The 18,299-nt window shown below is 46.6% G+C and overlaps 1 protein-coding gene across 6 annotated transcripts in view; it reads right to left on the reverse strand.

Annotated features, from left to right (window-relative positions):
• Positions 1 to 18,299, reverse strand: part of DAB2IP (DAB2 interacting protein) — a 575,200-nt gene that overhangs the window by 291,115 nt on the left and 265,786 nt on the right. The gene's annotated exons all lie outside the window — the stretch shown is intronic.

An 18,299-nucleotide genomic window follows, 5' to 3' on the forward strand; every position in this document is an offset into this window, starting at 1 on the left:
TTTAAGTTATTCAGCCAGGAAAACGATGTTCTCTATTTCTTAATGTGAGTGGTTGCTACCATATAACATACACTAAGGACATGCATAAATATTTGCATTGATGGGGCACAATTGCTAATACATAAATATTTGCACTGATGGGGCACAATTGCAACAGCACCACCAAGTGGACATTTTTACATACTGCAAGAAGTCAGAAACAAAAGTGACTAATAACATTTCTGGCAACAAGAAAATTCATGGAAAACCTAAGGGCCTGATTCAGAGCCGCTCGTAAGCGGCCGCTCGTTCGTTCCGAGCGATGTTTGCCCAACTGCGCATGCGTACGGATCATAATACGCATGCGCGAACCAGTCAGTGCAGCCGAAATTCATGTGCTCGCAAAATAGCGAATGCCTGCTAATTTGAGTGACAGGAGGAGGCGTATGTGGGTGGTAACAGGGGAAGGTGCTTGAAAACGGGGAGTGGAGATCCGATCGCAGGCGTGTTTAAAGGTCAAAACGGGCGTTTTATGGGTGTGCATAATTAATACAGCAGCGTCATTGACCACGTCACTGGGTTATTTTATAGCCAGAACTGCTCGCAAAATTGTGGTAGCAAAAAACAACCACAAGAATAGCGAGCAGTTCATACCCTGGTCGATGTACTCGATTAATCTAATAAATAGCGGACATGACTTAGGATGCGAGTGGCCAGGGGGCGTAGATTCCCAAAAAACGACCGCAAGTTTTGTTCGCTCGTTCAGACCTAGAGGCGTGAACAGACTGCAAAGAGCGAACGGTTCATTTGAATACCCACCCCTATTTTTTGAACGAACGACCGCAAATAGCGACCGGCTCTGAATCAGGCCCTAAGTCAGTTATAATAAGATTTCTCAAATTTCTCATTTTAATTATTTATTTTCTTTTTTTTAATGCATTAAACTAGATCAGATCCATCTGCCGCCATCTTATCAGTGCTTTAAGGACACAACATTTTGGACCCGTAACAAGAAAAACATATGAGCTCCAGCGCTGCCAGGCCATCACTTCGCTGTCTTCTGTGCGAATGCGCATATTTCAGGAAAAGGACGCGGGTGCCAACAATATCTGCTGAATAACCACTTAGAGATAGGAAAATATTTAGTCTACGCTGCCTACGTGAGTTTTTCAGAGATCTAAACAAGAAGTGCCGAGCTCGCCAAGTAGCGGGAGTGGATATATACGAAGAATAACAATAAATACAACCCGTAAAGTGATGCGTTTCCATGATGATGAATAATTAAACCGATATGTACAGAATATGTTGTCTCGATCCCTCCGCTGCCCCCATCCAACTGCCGTACAGACGGCTGCGCAATTTCCAGGCTCAGTCTATAAAGCAAAGTCGCGGCTGTGAAGATGAGAATCTTTCAGCGAGGAGGAAATCTGGGCTCCATTACTGTGCCAAATAAGAAGGAAGCCGGGCCAGGGTTTGTTTACAGAGAATGAATAATGCAGGAGTGCATTATCGCTCCCTTCCCGTTCTACAGCAGATTCAGAAGCATCAACTTATTTCATGCTCATCATTCCGCTATTTGTAACGTATTCGGAGAGAGCTGTCACCTGATGCGAAGATAAAGAGTTCGGAAATGCGCCGCTGTTCATCCAATTTTACCTACACGTTCCACTCGGCGAGAAAGGTGCACAGCGATAGAATCGGACATCTCCGACGTGTGCCGCCAGCATCAGCCTTAATTGCTGGCAACACCGCCCGGATAAACCACACGCAGATACGCGCCAGGCTTCTACAAACCAGGAAAAACAACATTTTTCATAACAAATAACAGAAAAAGCATGATAAAAAAAAAACAACACAAATTTACTGTGGCTGAGAATTGGTAAAACTGACAAAAAAAAAAAATCTAGTAGCAAAAGTACAATATAAATGATGTTGCAATTATTACGATTTATATAAGGGTGCATGGAATAACCACTTCAAAGAGGCCATGTGGCTATTGTACTAACCGCATGCAACCAGTAAATCTGGCAGACAATGCCCCCTTGAGGACAAATAATCATTAACAACTTGCAGAATGCTTGCTGAGCCTAACCGAGCAATGACTCAAAGAAAAAAAACAGCAACACAGTAATACAACTGGGAACAATTTTATTTAGAACAAAAAAAAAGTATAAAACTACAAAGATCAATAGAAAGTGCTTGAGCACCAACCATCTCACAATATATTATAAACAGCCACAGTTATTGCAAATTAACTTAACTGTACTGTTGCTTAACAATATACAGACACACAAACTAAATATATATAAATCGCTTCTCAAGCAGCCATTGTGCAGTCAACGTTTCAGAGCTTTTAGGGAAAAACACTTTCATCAGCACAAACATGTCGTTCCAATAAATGCACCGAAACGTTGACTGCACAAAAGCTACTTAAAAAGTGATTTACTGTATTCCATGCTAAGAGTGCTGTGATATACATTGTTACCCTATGATGGCACCTAGCTAAGTATTGTTATACTGGGAGTGCCAGACCCGCTGTATATATATTTATTAGCTATGGTCTGTCCCGGCTCCAGCACGCATGCGCAGTGGGAGCCAGGGTGCGCATTCCAACGGCTCTCACTGCTAGGGACACAGGACAGACCTAGCGCCGTTGAAGAGGGGGAGTCACCGTGAAGGGGATGAGTATGTTGGAGGGACAGGACTGAGTTTAGGGGATGGAGTGGGGGGGGATACAACAGATAAATAGGAGTCTATCCTGAGGGAGGGGGGCAGACTGAGGTCTTCCTTTGCTACATACATATATATATATATATATATATATATATATATACACACACACATATACACACACACTACAGAGCATGAGTGAATAAATATATGGAACTATGATGAACACTAAGTGAACAAAAGAAATTAGTACATTTGTGATAACTGTGGCTCCAACTGTGTCTCTAATGAGACAATGTAATTTTACTTGATTAGAGATTACTCAAAAAAAGCTCCAATATATGTAAATCTACTCTGCAGACTATAAGTGTAAGTGTCTCAGCACTGTACAGGCAACTGTACTTGGTGGTTCAATTTAACGATCCAATACAACAGATGAGGAATGTGAAGTCTCTACAGGGATTCTAGGTAGAATACTTGAGAAAAAAACTTAAAAAGGTTTTTCAATAGCCTTGGATTTCAGCTACAAAGGGACTGTTACACTGGTCCATTGAAATGTATAACCAAGTGCAATCAATTTGCTAACATTAATGTAGAATTAAGCAATGCGGCCGGGAGCAGAGCGGCTGGGAGACAGCTTACATGACATAGAAGAGATTGCAGGCAACGACCACAAAGACCAACATCAGTGTGAGAGAATATGCATTACACTCCTCAGGGGACACTCAATATACGGGAATGGCTGTCATGGACAGTGAAAGTATTGAACGGAAGAATTATATATGATCTATAGAAGGATTCATTTATTATTATCTTAATTGCTAAGGACAAAAAAAAATAAAAAACAGACATAATGGGGCAGATTCTCTAACAGCGAGGGCAGAGCGCAGGCCAGGAACGGAGAGGACGCCAGATCAATGTTCCAAATAGTAAAATAAATCTTACATTATATTTAGCATATTGTCAGTTATTTAGGGGATGATTTATCGAGGTACAAAAAGCCATCAACTATAATAATATAATATATAAAATAATATAAATCATACAATAGCAAAAGCATCAAGCAGGACGCTGGCTCACACAGATTTACAGGAATATATCTACATATCGCTCACCTCTCTCTACAGTCATTATTGCAGCAGACTCTGCATCCTAACATATTATACAGAGATATTATATACCACAACAGGGTAGGGTAGGGGTGAGGGTGTACCAGTGTGAGTAGGGTAGGTGTGAGGGTGTACCAATGTGAGTAGGGTAGGTGTGAGTAGGGTAGGTGTGAGGGTGTACCAATGTGAGTAGTATAGGTGGGAGTAGGGGAGGTGTGAGGGTGTACCAGTGTGAGTAGTATAGGTGGGAGTAGGGGAGGTGTGAGGGTGTACCAGTGTGAGTAGTATAGGTGTGAGTAGGGGAGGTGTGAGGGTGTACCAGTGTGAGTAGTATAGGTGGGAGTAGGGGAGGTGTGAGGGTGTACCAGTGTGAGTAGTATAGGTGGGAGTAGTGGAGGTGTGAGGATGTACCAGTGTGAGTAGTATAGGTGGGAGTAGGGTAGGTGTGAGGGTGTACCAGTGTGAGTAGTATAGGTGGGAGTAGGGGAGGTGTGAGGGTGTACCAGTGTGAGTAGTATAGGTGGGAGTAGGGGAGGTGTGAGGGTGTACCAATGTGAGTAGGGTAGGTGGGAGTAGGGTAGGTGTGAGGGTGTACCAATGTGAGTAGTATAGGTGGGAGTAGGGTAGGTGTGAGGGTGTACCAGTGTGAGTAGGGTAAGTGTGAGTAGGGAAGGTGTGAGGGTGTACCAATGTGAGTAGTATAGGTGGGAGTAGGGTAGGTGTGAGGGTGTACCAGTGTGAGTAGTATAGGTGGGAGTAGGGGAGGTGTGAGGGTGTACCAGTGTGAGTAGTATAGGTGGGAGTAGTGGAGGTGTGAGGATGTACCAGTGTGAGTAGTATAGGTGGGAGTAGGGTAGGTGTGAGGGTGTACCAGTGTGAGTAGGGTAGGTGTGAGGGTGTACCAGTGTGAGTAGTATAGGTGGGAGTAGGGGAGGTGTGAGGGTGTACCAGTGTGAGTAGTATAGGTGGGAGTAGGGGAGGTGTGAGGGTGTACCAATGTGAGTAGGGTAGGTGGGAGTAGGGTAGGTGTGAGGGTGTACCAATGTGAGTAGTATAGGTGGGAGTAGGGTAGGTGTGAGGGTGTACCAGTGTGAGTAGGGTAAGTGTGAGTAGGGTAGGTGTGAGGGTGTACCAATGTGAGTAGTATAGGTGGGAGTAGGGTAGGTGTGAGGGTGTACCAGTGTGAGTAGTATAGGTGGGAGTAGTGGAGGTGTGAGGATGTACCAGTGTGAGTAGTATAGGTGGGAGTAGGGTAGGTGTGAGGGTGTACCAGTGTGAGTAGTATAGGTGGGAGTAGGGGAGGTGTGAGGGTGTACCAGTGTGAGTAGTATAGGTGGGAGTAGGGGAGGTGTGAGGGTGTACCAATGTGAGTAGGGTAGGTGGGAGTAGGGTAGGTGTGAGGGTGTACCAGTGTGAGTAGTATAGGTGGGAGTAGGGTAGGTGTGAGGGTGTACCAGTGTGAGTAGGGTAAGTGTGAGTAGTATAGGAGGGAGTAGGGTAGGTGTGAGGGTGTACCAGTGTGAGTAGTATAGGTGGGAGTAAGGTAGGTGTGAGGGTGTACCAGTGTGAGTAGTATAGGTGTGAGTAGGGTAGGTGTAAGGGTGTACCAGTGTGAGTAGGGTAGGTGTGAGGGTGTACGAGTGTGAGTAGGGTAGGTGTGAGTAGTATAGGTGGGAGTAGGGTAGGTGTGAGGGTGTACCAGTGTGAGTAGTATAGGTGGGAGTAGGGTAGGTGTGAGGGTGTACCAGTGTGAGTAGGGGAGGTGTGAGGGTGTACCAGTGTGAGTAGTATAGGTTTGAGGGTGTACCAGTGTGAGTAGTATAGGTGGGAGTAGGGTAGGTGTGAGGGTGTACCAGTGTGAGTAGGGTAAGTGTGAGTAGTATAGGAGGGAGTAGGGTAGGTGTGAGGGTGTACCAGTGTGAGTAGTATAGGTGGGAGTAAGGTAGGTGTGAGGGTGTACCAGTGTGAGTAGTATAGGTGGGAGTAGGGTAGGTTTGAGGGTGTACCAGTGTGAGTAGTATAGGTGGGAGTAGGGTAGGTGTGAGGGTGTACCAGTGTGAGTAGGGTAGGTGTGAGGGTGTACCAGTGTGAGTAGTATAGGTGGGAGTAGGGTAGGTGTGAGGGTGTACCAGTGTGAGTAGTATAGGTGGGAGTAGGGGAGGTGTGAGGGTGTACCAGTGTGAGTAGTATAGGTGGGAGTAGGGTAGGTGTGAGGGTGTACCAGTGTGAGTAGTATAGGTGGGAGTAGGGGAGGTGTGAGGGTGTACCAGTGTGAGTAGTATAGGTGGGAGTAGGGTAGGTGTGAGGGTGTACCAGTGTGAGTAGTATAGGTGGGAGTAGGGTAGGTGTGAGGGTGTACCAGTGTGAGTAGTATAGGTGTGAGTAGGGGAGGTGTGAGGGTGTACCAGTGTGAGTAGTATAGGTGGGAGTAGGGGAGGTGTGAGGGTGTACCAGTGTGAGTAGTATAGGTGGGAGTAGTGGAGGTGTGAGGATGTACCAGTGTGAGTAGTATAGGTGGGAGTAGGGTAGGTGTGAGGGTGTACCAGTGTGAGTAGTATAGGTGGGAGTAGGGGAGGTGTGAGGGTGTACCAGTGTGAGTAGTATAGGTGGGAGTAGGGGAGGTGTGAGGGTGTACCAATGTGAGTAGGGTAGGTGGGAGTAGGGTAGGTGTGAGGGTGTACCAGTGTGAGTAGTATAGGTGGGAGTAGGGTAGGTGTGAGGGTGTACCAGTGTGAGTAGGGTAAGTGTGAGTAGGGTAGGTGTGAGGGTGTACCAATGTGAGTAGTATAGGTGGGAGTAGGGTAGGTGTGAGGGTGTACCAGTGTGAGTAGTATAGGTGGGAGTAGGGGAGGTGTGAGGGTGTACCAGTGTGAGTAGTATAGGTGGGAGTAGTGGAGGTGTGAGGATGTACCAGTGTGAGTAGTATAGGTGGGAGTAGGGTAGGTGTGAGGGTGTACCAGTGTGAGTAGGGTAGGTGTGAGGGTGTACCAATGTGAGTAGGGTAGGTGTGAGTAGGGTAGGTGTGAGGGTGTACCAATGTGAGTAGTATAGGTGGGAGTAGGGTAGGTGTGAGGGTGTACCAGTGTGAGTAGTATAGGTGGGAGTAGGGGAGGTGTGAGGGTGTACCAGTGTGAGTAGTATAGGTGTGAGGATGTACCAGTGTGAGTAGTATAGGTGGGAGTAGGGTAGGTGTGAGGGTGTACCAGTGTGAGTAGTATAGGTGGGAGTAGGGGAGGTGTGAGGGTGTACCAGTGTGAGTAGTATAGGTGGGAGTAGGGGAGGTGTGAGGGTGTACCAATGTGAGTAGGGTAGGTGGGAGTAGGGTAGGTGTGAGGGTGTACCAGTGTGAGTAGTATAGGTGGGAGTAGGGTAGGTGTGAGGGTGTACCAGTGTGAGTAGGGTAAGTGTGAGTAGTATAGGAGGGAGTAGGGTAGGTGTGAGGGTGTACCAGTGTGAGTAGTATAGGTGGGAGTAAGGTAGGTGTGAGGGTGTACCAGTGTGAGTAGTATAGGTGGGAGTAGGGTAGGTGTGAGGGTGTACCAGTGTGAGATGGGGAGGTGTGAGGGTGTACCAGTGTGAGTAGTATAGGTTTGAGGGTGTACCAGTGTGAGTAGTATAGGTGGGAGTAGGGTAGGTGTGAGGGTGTACCAGTGTGAGTAGGGTAAGTGTGAGTAGTATAGGAGGGAGTAGGGTAGGTGTGAGGGTGTACCAGTGTGAGTAGTATAGGTGGGAGTAAGGTAGGTGTGAGGGTGTACCAGTGTGAGTAGTATAGGTGGGAGTAGGGTAGGTTTGAGGGTGTACCAGTGTGAGTAGTATAGGTGGGAGTAGGGTAGGTTTGAGGGTGTACCAGTGTGAGTAGGGTAGGTGTGAGGGTGTACCAGTGTGAGTAGTATAGGTGGGAGTAGGGTAGGTGTGAGGGTGTACCAGTGTGAGTAGTATAGGTGGGAGTAGGGGAGGTGTGAGGGTGTACCAGTGTGAGTAGTATAGGTGGGAGTAGGGTAGGTGTGAGGGTGTACCAGTGTGAGTAGTATAGGTGGGAGTAGGGGAGGTGTGAGGGTGTACCAATGTGAGTAAGGTAGGTGGGAGTAGGGTAGGTGTGAGGGTGTACCAGTGTGAGTAGGGGAGGTGTGAGGGTGTACCAGTGTGAGTAGTATAGGTGGGAGTAGGGTAGGTTTGAGGGTGTACCAGTGTGAGTAGTATAGGTGGGAGTAGGGTAGGTGTGAGGGTGTACCAGTGTGAGTAGGGTAAGTGTGAGTAGTATAGGAGGGAGTAGGGTAGGTGTGAGGGTGTACCAGTGTGAGTAGTATAGGTGGGAGTAGGGTAGGTGTAAGGGTGTACCAGTGTGAGTAGGGTAGGTGTGAGGGTGTACGAGTGTGAGTAGGGTAGGTGTGAGTAGTATAGGTGGGAGTAGGGTAGGTGTGAGGGTGTACCAGTGTGAGTAGGGTAGGTGTGAGGGTGTACCAGTGAGTGTAGGGTAGGTGTGAGGGTATACCCGTGTGAGTAGTATAGGTGGGAGTAGGATAGGTGTGAGGGTATACCATTGTGAGTAGTATAGGTGGGAGTTGGGTAGGTGTGAGGGTGTACCAGTGTGAGTAGTATACGTGGGAGTTGGGTAGGTGTGAGGGTGTACCAGTGTGAGTAGTATACGTGGGAGTTGGGTAGGTGTGAGGGTGTACCAGTGTGAGTAGGGTAGGTGTGAGGGTGTACCAGTGTGAGTAGGGTAGGTGTGAGGATAGGTGGGACTAGGGTAGGTGTGAGGGTGTACCAGTGTGAGTAGAATAGGTGGGAGTAGGGGAGGTGTGAGGGTGTACCAGTGTGAGTAGTATAGGTGGGAGTAAGGTAGGTGTAAGGGTGTACCAGTGTGAGTAGTATAGGTGTGAGTAGGGTAGGTGTAAGGGTGTACCAGTGTGAGTAGGGTAGGTGTGAGGGTGTACGAGTGTGAGTAGGGTAGGTGTGAGTAGTATAGGTGGGAGTAGGGTAGGTGTGAGGGTGTACCAGTGTGAGTAGGGTAGGTGTGAGGGTGTACCAGTGAGTGTAGGGTAGGTGTGAGGGTATACCCGTGTGAGTAGTATAGGTGGGAGTAGGATAGGTGTGAGGGTGTACCATTGTGAGTAGTATAGGTGGGAGTTGGGTAGGTGTGAGGGTGTACCAGTGTGAGTAGTATACGTGGGAGTTGGGTAGGTGTGAGGGTGTACCAGTGTGAGTAGTATACGTGGGAGTTGGGTAGGTGTGAGGGTGTACCAGTGTGAGTAGGGTAGGTGTGAGGGTGTACCAGTGTGAGTAGGGTAGGTGTGAGGATAGGTGGGACTAGGGTAGGTGTGAGGGTGTACCAGTGTGAGTAGGGTAGGTGTGCGGGTGTACCCATGTGAGTAGTATAGGTGGGAGTAGGGTAGGTGTGAGGGTGTACCAGTGTGAGTAGGGTAGGTGTGAGGGTGTACCAGTGTGAGTGTATACCCGTGTGAGTAGTATAGGTGGGAGTAGGATAGGTGTGAGCGTGTACCATTGTGAGTAGTATAGGTGGGAGTTGGGTAGGTGTGAGGGTGTACCAGTGTGAGTAGGGTAGGTGTGAGGGTGTACCAGTGTGAGTAGGGTAGGTGTGAGGGTGTACCCGTGTGAGTAGTATAGGTGGGAGTAGGGTAGGTGTGAGGGTGTAGCAGTGTGAGTAGGGTAGGTGTGAGGGTGTACCAATGTGAGTAGTATAGGTGGGAGTAGGATAGGTGTGAGGGTGTACCAGTGTGAGTACTAGTAGGGAGTAGGGGAGGTGTGAGGGTGTACCAGTGTGAGTACTAGTAGGGAGTAGGGGAGGTGCGAGGGTGTACCAGTGTGAGTAGTATAGGTGGGAGTAGGGGAGGCGTGAGGGTGTACCAGTGTGAGTAGTATAGGTGGGAGTAGGGGAGGTGTGAGGGTGTACCAGTGTGAGTAGTATAGGTGGGAGTAGGGGAGGTGTGAGGGTGTAACAGTGTGAGTAGTATAGGTGGGAGATGGGTAGGTGTGAGGGTGTAACAGTGTGAGTAGTATAGGTGGGAGATGGGTGGGTGTATCAGTGCGAGTACTAGTAGGGTAGGTGTGAGGGTGTATCAGTGCAAATACTAGTAGGGAGTAGGTTAGGTGTGAGGGTGTATCTGTGCAAGTACTAGTAGGGAAGGCTCTAATAAAGAGATGAGCTTTAAAAAAAGCTTAATGACTTGAAGGCTGGGAGAGAGTCTGACCGGGTGTGGTAGGTAATTCCATAAATGGGTAGCGGCAAAGAAGAAGTCTGGTAGACAAGGGGCAGGTCAGACGTAGACAAAGACTGGACGGATATTGGCGCTCAGGAGAAAAAGACTGGGTGGATATTGGCGCTCAGGAGAAAAAGACTGGGTGGATATTGCCGCTCAGGAGAAAAAGACTGGGTGGATATTGCCACTCAGGAGAAAAAGACTGGGTGCATATTGCCAATCAAGAGAAGACTGGGTGGATATTGCCAATCAGGAGAAGACTGGGTGGATATTTCCAATCAGGAGAAGACTGTGTGGATATTGCCAATCAGGAGAAGACTGGGTGGATATTGGCGATGCAGAGTAGAAGACTTTTAGGTGCAGTATGATGGCTTGGTAAATGAAAGGTCAGTATAGTATTTTAATATGAAAAGGAAGATTTTATAGTGGAGGAAGTTGGCATAGGACATATTTCCTGAAATGACACTCAGCAGTACATTAATATGCTAGTGAATTTGAGAAGCGGATCTTGACAAGTGTTTTCAGGTGTCCCTATGTGCGTGAGGATGAGTGAAGAGTGCAAACACGAGGTAAAGTGAGACTGAAGGAAAGGAGGACAAAGAGCGGAAAATCTGAGTTGGACAAACTAGTGATGGAGCAGAAGTGGGAGAAGACCAGGCTCATCACAGTGGGTTGGGGGATGTAGACTGCTGAAAAAAAACAAAGGAATTAAGCTAAAGAAGTTTAGTGGAAGAAGAGAGACTACTACGTTTGTCAATGAAACTGCTGAAATCACCTAGAATCACAGTAGGCAGATCAAAGGGAAATATCTATTGGAAACAGTTGAGGCAGGTAACAAAGGTATCAAGGAATTGAGAAACTGGAGCCAGGGTGTGATATATGGCAGCAAGCATGGTGGAGAGATGAAAAGCTTGGAGAAGGTACAATCCCTGCGCTATCCCTTGTGTGTGTGCTGGTGTGGTGTGATGTGAGGATGGGGGAGAGTGCTGCAGGGGATGTAGTGTCGGAGAACGTGCGCCAGGTCTCTGTAATGCTCATGAGATTGAGGGATTTTTATATGAATAGATCATGGATGGATTTGAGTTTGTACAAACAGAATTGTGTTGCAAGTGGGCAGGAAAAGGGGGAGGACGGTAGTGAAGATGCATGGATAAAGTTGTAGGAAGGTAGAAGATAGATAGAACACTGAGGCGGAACAAGGACCATGAGCAGATGGGAGGATTGCACGGGGTGCTCATGTGTTATGGCTTATAGTCCCATGTTATTACATCTATACTCATGTTATTATGTATGAGAATGTGCTCACATGTCTGATCATGTACTCCTATAATAGGTCTGGTCATGTACTCCTATAATAGGTCTGGTCATGTACTCCTATAATAGGTCTGGTCATGTACTCCTATACTAGGTCTGGTCATGTACTCCTATACTAGGTCTGGTCATGTACTCCTATACTAGGTCTGGTCATGTACTCCTATAATAGGTCTGGTCATGTACTCCTATAATAGGCCTGGTCATGTACTCCTATAATAGGCCTGGTCATGTACTCCTATAACAGGTCTGGTCATGTACTCCTATAACAGGTCTGGTCATGTACTCCTATAACAGGTCTGGTCATGTACTCCTATAACAGGACTGATCATGTACTCCTATACTAGGTCTGGTCATGTACTCCTATAATAGGTCTGGTCATGTACTCCTATAATAGGACTGATCATGTACTCCTATACTAGGTCTGGTCATGTACTCCTATACTAGGTCTGGTCATGTACTCCTATAATAGGTCTGGTCATGTACTCCTATAATAGGTCTGGTCATGTACTCCTATAATAGGTCTGGTCATGTACTCCTATAATAGGTCTGGTCATGTACTCCTATAACAGGTCTGGTCATGTACTCCTATAACAGGACTGATCATGTACTCCTATAATAGGTCTGGTCATGTACTCCTATAATAGGTCTGGTCATGTACTCCTATAATAGGACTGATCATGTACTCCTATACTAGGTCTGGTCATGTACTCCTATAATAGGTCTGGTCATGTACTCCTATAACAGGTCTGGTCATGTACTCCTATAACAGGTCTGGTCATGTACTCCTATAATAGGTCTGGTCATGTACTCCTATACTAGGTCTGGTCATGTACTCCTATAATAGTTCTGATCATGTACTCCTATAATAGGTCTGGTCATGTACTCCTATAATAGGTCTGGTCATGTACTCCTATAATAGGTCTGGTCATGTACTCCTATAATAGTTCTGATCATGTACTCCTATAATAGGTCTGGTCATGTACTCCTATAATAGGACTGATCATGTACTCCTATACTAGGTCTGGTCATGTACTCCTATAATAGGTCTGGTCATGTACTCCTATAACAGGTCTGGTCATGTACTCCTATAACAGGTCTGGTCATGTACTCCTATAATAGGTCTGGTCATGTACTCCTATAATAGGTCTGGTCATGTACTCCTATACTAGGTCTGGTCATGTACTCCTATAATCGGTCTGGTCATGTACTCCTATAATCGGTCTGGTCATGTACTCCTATAATAGGCCTGGTCATGTACTCCTATAATAGGCCTGGTCATGTACTCCTATAACAGGTCTGGTCATGTACTCCTATAACAGGTCTGGTCATGTACTCCTATAACAGGACTGATCATGTACTCCTATACTAGGTCTGGTCATGTACTCCTATACTAGGTCTGGTCATGTACTCCTATAATAGGTCTGGTCATGTACTCCTATAATAGGTCTGGTCATGTACTCCTATAATAGGTCTGGTCATGTACTCCTATAATAGGTCTGGTCATGTACTCCTATAACAGGTCTGGTCATGTACTCCTATAACAGGACTGATCATGTACTCCTATAATAGGTCTGGTCATGTACTCCTATAATAGGTCTGGTCATGTACTCCTATAATAGGACTGATCATGTACTCCTATACTAGGTCTGGTCATGTACTCCTATAATAGGTCTGGTCATGTACTCCTATAATAGGTCTGGTCATGTACTCCTATAACAGGTCTGGTCATGTACTCCTATAACAGGTCTGGTCATGTACTCCTATAATAGGTCTGGTCATGTACTCCTATACTAGGTCTGGTCATGTACTCCTATAATAGTTCTGATCATGTACTATAATAGGTCTGGTCATGTACTCCTATAATAGGTCTGGTCATGTACTCCTATAATAGGTCTGGTCATGTACTCCTATAACAGGTCTGGTCATGTACTCCTATAACAGGACTGATCATGTACTCCTATAATAGTTCTGATCATGTACTCCTATAATAGGTCTGGTCATGTACTCCTATAATAGGACTGATCATGTACTCCTATACTAGGTCTGGTCATGTACTCCTATAATAGGTCTGGTCATGTACTCCTATAATAGGTCTGGTCATGTACTCCTATAACAGGTCTGGTCATGTACTCCTATAACAGGTCTGGTCATGTACTCCTATAATAGGTCTGGTCATGTACTCCTATAATAGGTCTGGTCATGTACTCCTATACTAGGTCTGGTCATGTACTCCTATAATAGTTCTGATCATGTACTCCTATAATAGGTCTGGTCATGTACTCCTATAACAGGTCTGGTCATGTACTCCTATAACAGGTCTGATCATGTACTCCTATAATAGGTCTGTCATGTACTCCTATAATAGGTCTGGTCATGTACTCCTATAATAGGTCTGGTCATGTACTCCTATAATAGGTCTGTCATGTACTCCTATAATAGGTCTGTCATGTACTCCTATAATAGGTCTGTCCTGTACTCCTATAATAGGTCTGATCATGTACTCATTTAGGGGGAATAATGGGCACCCGATGGAGATATACAAATGTTGTTCCTGGCGGGTGCAAGTGCTGCGGGTGCTCATTACTTATCGCACTTGAAGCACCCAAATGCAGACGCGTTGCCGCATAAAGATGCTAAACCCGCCTAGACTACTGGGCGTTTAGCATCACAGAATACATCAGCACAACATTGCTGGGGTCCAGGGCTCCAGTTCATTCTCCAAAGGCCCCTGATCTGCTTTTCCAAGTTCATGTTCAGAAGAGCACAGCATGGGTCCTAGCAGCAGATGACGATGAACTTGAATACGCCAGGACCACTCCGGGTTCCATAGTTACCCAGCCCCTGCCACCGCAGTAATACTGAGACCGATGAGAGAGAGAGAGATAAGAAATGCCATCTCCCCCCCCCTCCCCCCTTCAATGAGAAGCCGTATGACAATTGCTGGACGTCTCTGGGAACCCTTCACCCGTGGCCAGACATGTGCGACCCATAGCAGCGGACGGGCAGCTCACTCCTGATCTCCTGCAGGGAAAAGCTGGCAGGCTTGTTTACTCTAATTAAGAATAAAATAAGTCAATAGAGTTGATGTATTTAGTGATCGATGATCTCTGGCGCCAGAAATCTGCAGCACCTAAGCCCTGCTCCCATGGATACAGCCGCACTGTGATGGAAGGCGGTCAGGGACACACGTGGAAGTACCCTCTCACCAGCACTCAGACTCTGTGATGTGGGGGAGAGATGGCGCAGGCTGGCAAGCTGATTGTCAGTATTGGCCTGGGATCTAGGCACTCGCACAATCATTACTGCAGCCCAGAACGTCGCCTGCCACTAGCACAAGGTGAAGAGGAGGAAGAATGAACAAGGAATATCCGCACTGTACAACAATGGCGATTACATAGAGTGTAGGAGAAAATCGCTAACGCCTGAAGCAATTAGCTGACCACTTCCACAAATAACTGCAGATAGGGCAGTGTTACCCAAACTCTGGGCCTGATTCAGAGCCGGACGCTATTTGCGCTCGCTCAGAAAAAGGGGCCGGCTATTTAAATTGAGCGCTCGCTCTTTGCGGTCTGTTGACGCCTCTATGTCTGAGCGAGCGAACGAAATATGCGCTCGCTATTTTGTAAAGACGCCCCCTGGCCTCTCGCATCCTACGTCATCTCCGCTATTTATTAGATTAATCGAGTACATCGAAAGGCGTCTGAACTGCTCGCAGTGCTTGTGGTTGGATTTTCCTACCGCAATCATGCGAACAGTTCAGGCTAAGAAACAACCAAGTGACGTGGCCGATGACGCTGCTTTGTTAATTATGCACACCCTTAAAACGCCCGTTTTGACCGTTTGGCACGACTGCGTTCGGATCTCCACTCCGCGTTTTCAAGCACCTTCCCCTGTTACCACCCACAAACGCCTCATCCTGTCACTCAAATTAGCAGGCACTCGCTGTTTTGCGAGCACACAATTTCCGAACGCAATGACTGGTTCGCGCATGCGCATTACAACCCATACGCATGCGCAGTTGTGCGAACATCGCTCGGAGCCAACGAGCGGCTGCTTACGAGCGGCTCTGAATCAGGCCCACAGTCCTCAAGGCACCCACACAGTCCAAGTTTTAAGGATATATAGGGTCTGATGTGTATTAGTCACCTGTGATCGGACGGTCCCAATCCGTATGCTTGGTTTCATAACACTAATTATCAATGCACACTTGCATTAGTCCTATACCTTGTGCAAAAGATAGGCGTGCTTTTGGCATACGCACATTCCTGCACAGCTCGCATTGCCAGCTACACGCCCTCTCAGAACTTTATTTACGTGCCAACCAGTGGTAGATTTTACCAACCCCCACAGTAAAATCCACCACCCGCAGGCACTGTCTAGCACCAGCTTCCCATCGGGGGCACTACCTGCAAATCACAGCCAGACAGGCAGTCCCTGGGGAGGTGTTTTCTACCCCTGGGACTCCCAGTCCAGACTGCAATTAGCAGAGAGGGTGCTACCAATGGGAAGCCGCTCCCCTGCTATAATGCCAGCCATATCAGACTTCTAGGGGTCCCTAGAAACCGGGTTATGTGCCCATGCCCCTTTTATTTTCCCTGCTAGACACTTTTGAGCATGCGCAATGCAGCAATGCATACCTGGTCCTGGGCCAACGCAACTTCCGCCAAGTGACCAGGCAACCTGAACTGCCCCCAGACAGAATATATATATTATATATATATATATATACATACATACATATATACATAAATGTTACCACCCAGGTATAAACCGCAAGTGAACATGTGACTAAGTGGGTACAACGTTGTACCACTAGTACTTCCGTACGCTCCTCTCCATGCGCAGCGCAGAAGCACACAACGTACAACCTCAAAACTGGCATCAGCGGCATAATGCACGGGGCGGCCCCATGTTTTCAAGGTGTGTCCCTATTTTTTCAGTATTGGCCAATTGCCCAATAATACGTCTCTGTATGTCAGATGTACAGTACCGTCTATTCTTATCCTGCTGGATTTATATATTCATATCTATTGGGCAGCAAAATTGAGACCCCCAAATCTCTGAGTAACCAGGAATATTTAGGGGACAATTATTCCGCGATTAAGCTTCCAATGTTTATTTGAACAAGTTGCTCCCGTCTTTGACAATTTCAAATCTAATTTCCATATAAGAATAGGGGGGGGGGTCTCAAAAGCGCAACTTATGACATATATATATATATATATACACACACACTGATAATAATATTATTCAAAACTATTATTATTAGTATTTTCATATATATTGTCGTAAGTTGCGTTTTTGAGACCCCCCTATTCTTACACGTTTTGATTGGGGATATGAGTATGTCCCCCCTCCTCTCTCAAGAGCAGCACCCACATTTTTAAGGTAAGCACAGGTCATCACCCCTACATTTCAAATTCTAATTTCCTTATCCGCACAGTAGAAACCTTCGTACAGGGGTTATAGCCTACTCTAGGCCTATTAATGCCTTTTTACATGCAAATAACCGATGCGATTGTTGCGTTACACCCTAACCCTCATTTCTCTATTTCCAATTATACATATGACCGGCTTCTGCCCAACTAACATGAATAAAACAGCGCCACCTGGTGGCTAAATAACCGTGACAAACTGTAGCATCCAAGCTTGGCATCTCCAGTCCACAGGTACTTTCCAGCAATGGAACGCTTGCTTTAAAGTCCAGTACACGGGTGAGTTTGCATGTGTACTATAATTGCATATTTATTTGGGGTAAGGTTACAGTGAACGGCGACTTACCTGGGGTTTTATGTTGCTGAGCTGATATAAATAATAAATTTTATTAATTCAGGCAAAGCGCTGCAGACTGTGATTGCACAACATCAATAAACATATCTAGATAATGCCAGTTAAACTACTGTATTCCATGGTTGTCTGGGTGTTTTCCCCAATCTCACATGAGCACTAATATGGCCGCTCAGCTCGTTAATAAACAGCCAGAGAAATAAGGTTTCCTATGCACAATTAAGCTGGATGCTTTCCTGCACAATTCGGGAAAAACCAGGCAAAATCTCCATCCATTTCCTGTAGGGTCTATCTGCAGCTATTAGCCCCAAAGGTTAGGCGGCAGGAGCGGCGTTGACGTTGCGATTGGCTCCTGGGGTTTGACCTCCCTGCATATAATTATCAATAATTAGTAAGAGAGAGGCTGCCAGACCCAGCATTGTCATTTTCGCAGGCGCGCATGAATATGCAGTGTGTACACAAGCAACAGGCGCACATTAACAACACAGCTGCCGGTACTGTGCAATGTGTTCATAGCATCCAATTATCTGCCGGCTGCCTGGACGCTGATTAATCTGCGCAGGACATGTCGCCGACTCAATCTGATTATAACAAACTGTGCAGGTACGATGAGAGGAACCTTAATGACAGCAAAATTAATTAGAGGAAAAGGAGAGGGGGGAGCAGGGGGAGAGATAGGAGGACCCCTCGTTGTGTGGGAAATTGTATTCTCTCCTTTTCCTGGTCAATAACCATCATTCAGGATAGCTCACACAATGGTCCGGTTCCCGGAAAGGTCTTTAGATGAGTAATTACAATATAACTGCCAATGTGCAGGACGCAGGGGAGAGGCGTAAGCCCCCTTCTGCGGCATGGAAACTCGTGTATCGGTTTACTTCTGTCATCGCCCCACGGGACCCAATCGGACTGTCCCACACACAGAACCGTTACAACATGTCATATCTATCACTGCAAAAGTCCACTGTGCACGGTCTATTCTTAGGGGGAACCCTTCTTTCTGGCCTGCAGAGCTAGCAATCGAAACCAACATAATGAATTTATAGTCAAGAGCAACTGATAAGGTGGGCATGCAACCTAATACTCCATGGATCTGAATAAATATGCAGAACTGTGTATATACAGGGGTGCGCCTTGGCTTCCTGCCGCCTGAGATGCCAACTGTTGTGGCAGCCTGTCGTCACCCACGTGCACCACCATAACATAGCCACGTACCTGCCTACAG

The sequence above is a fragment of the Taudactylus pleione genome, unplaced genomic scaffold (assembly GCF_031769625.1).
Source record: "Taudactylus pleione unplaced genomic scaffold, aTauple2 ptg000583l, whole genome shotgun sequence".
Lineage (NCBI taxonomy): Eukaryota > Metazoa > Chordata > Amphibia > Anura > Myobatrachidae > Taudactylus > Taudactylus pleione.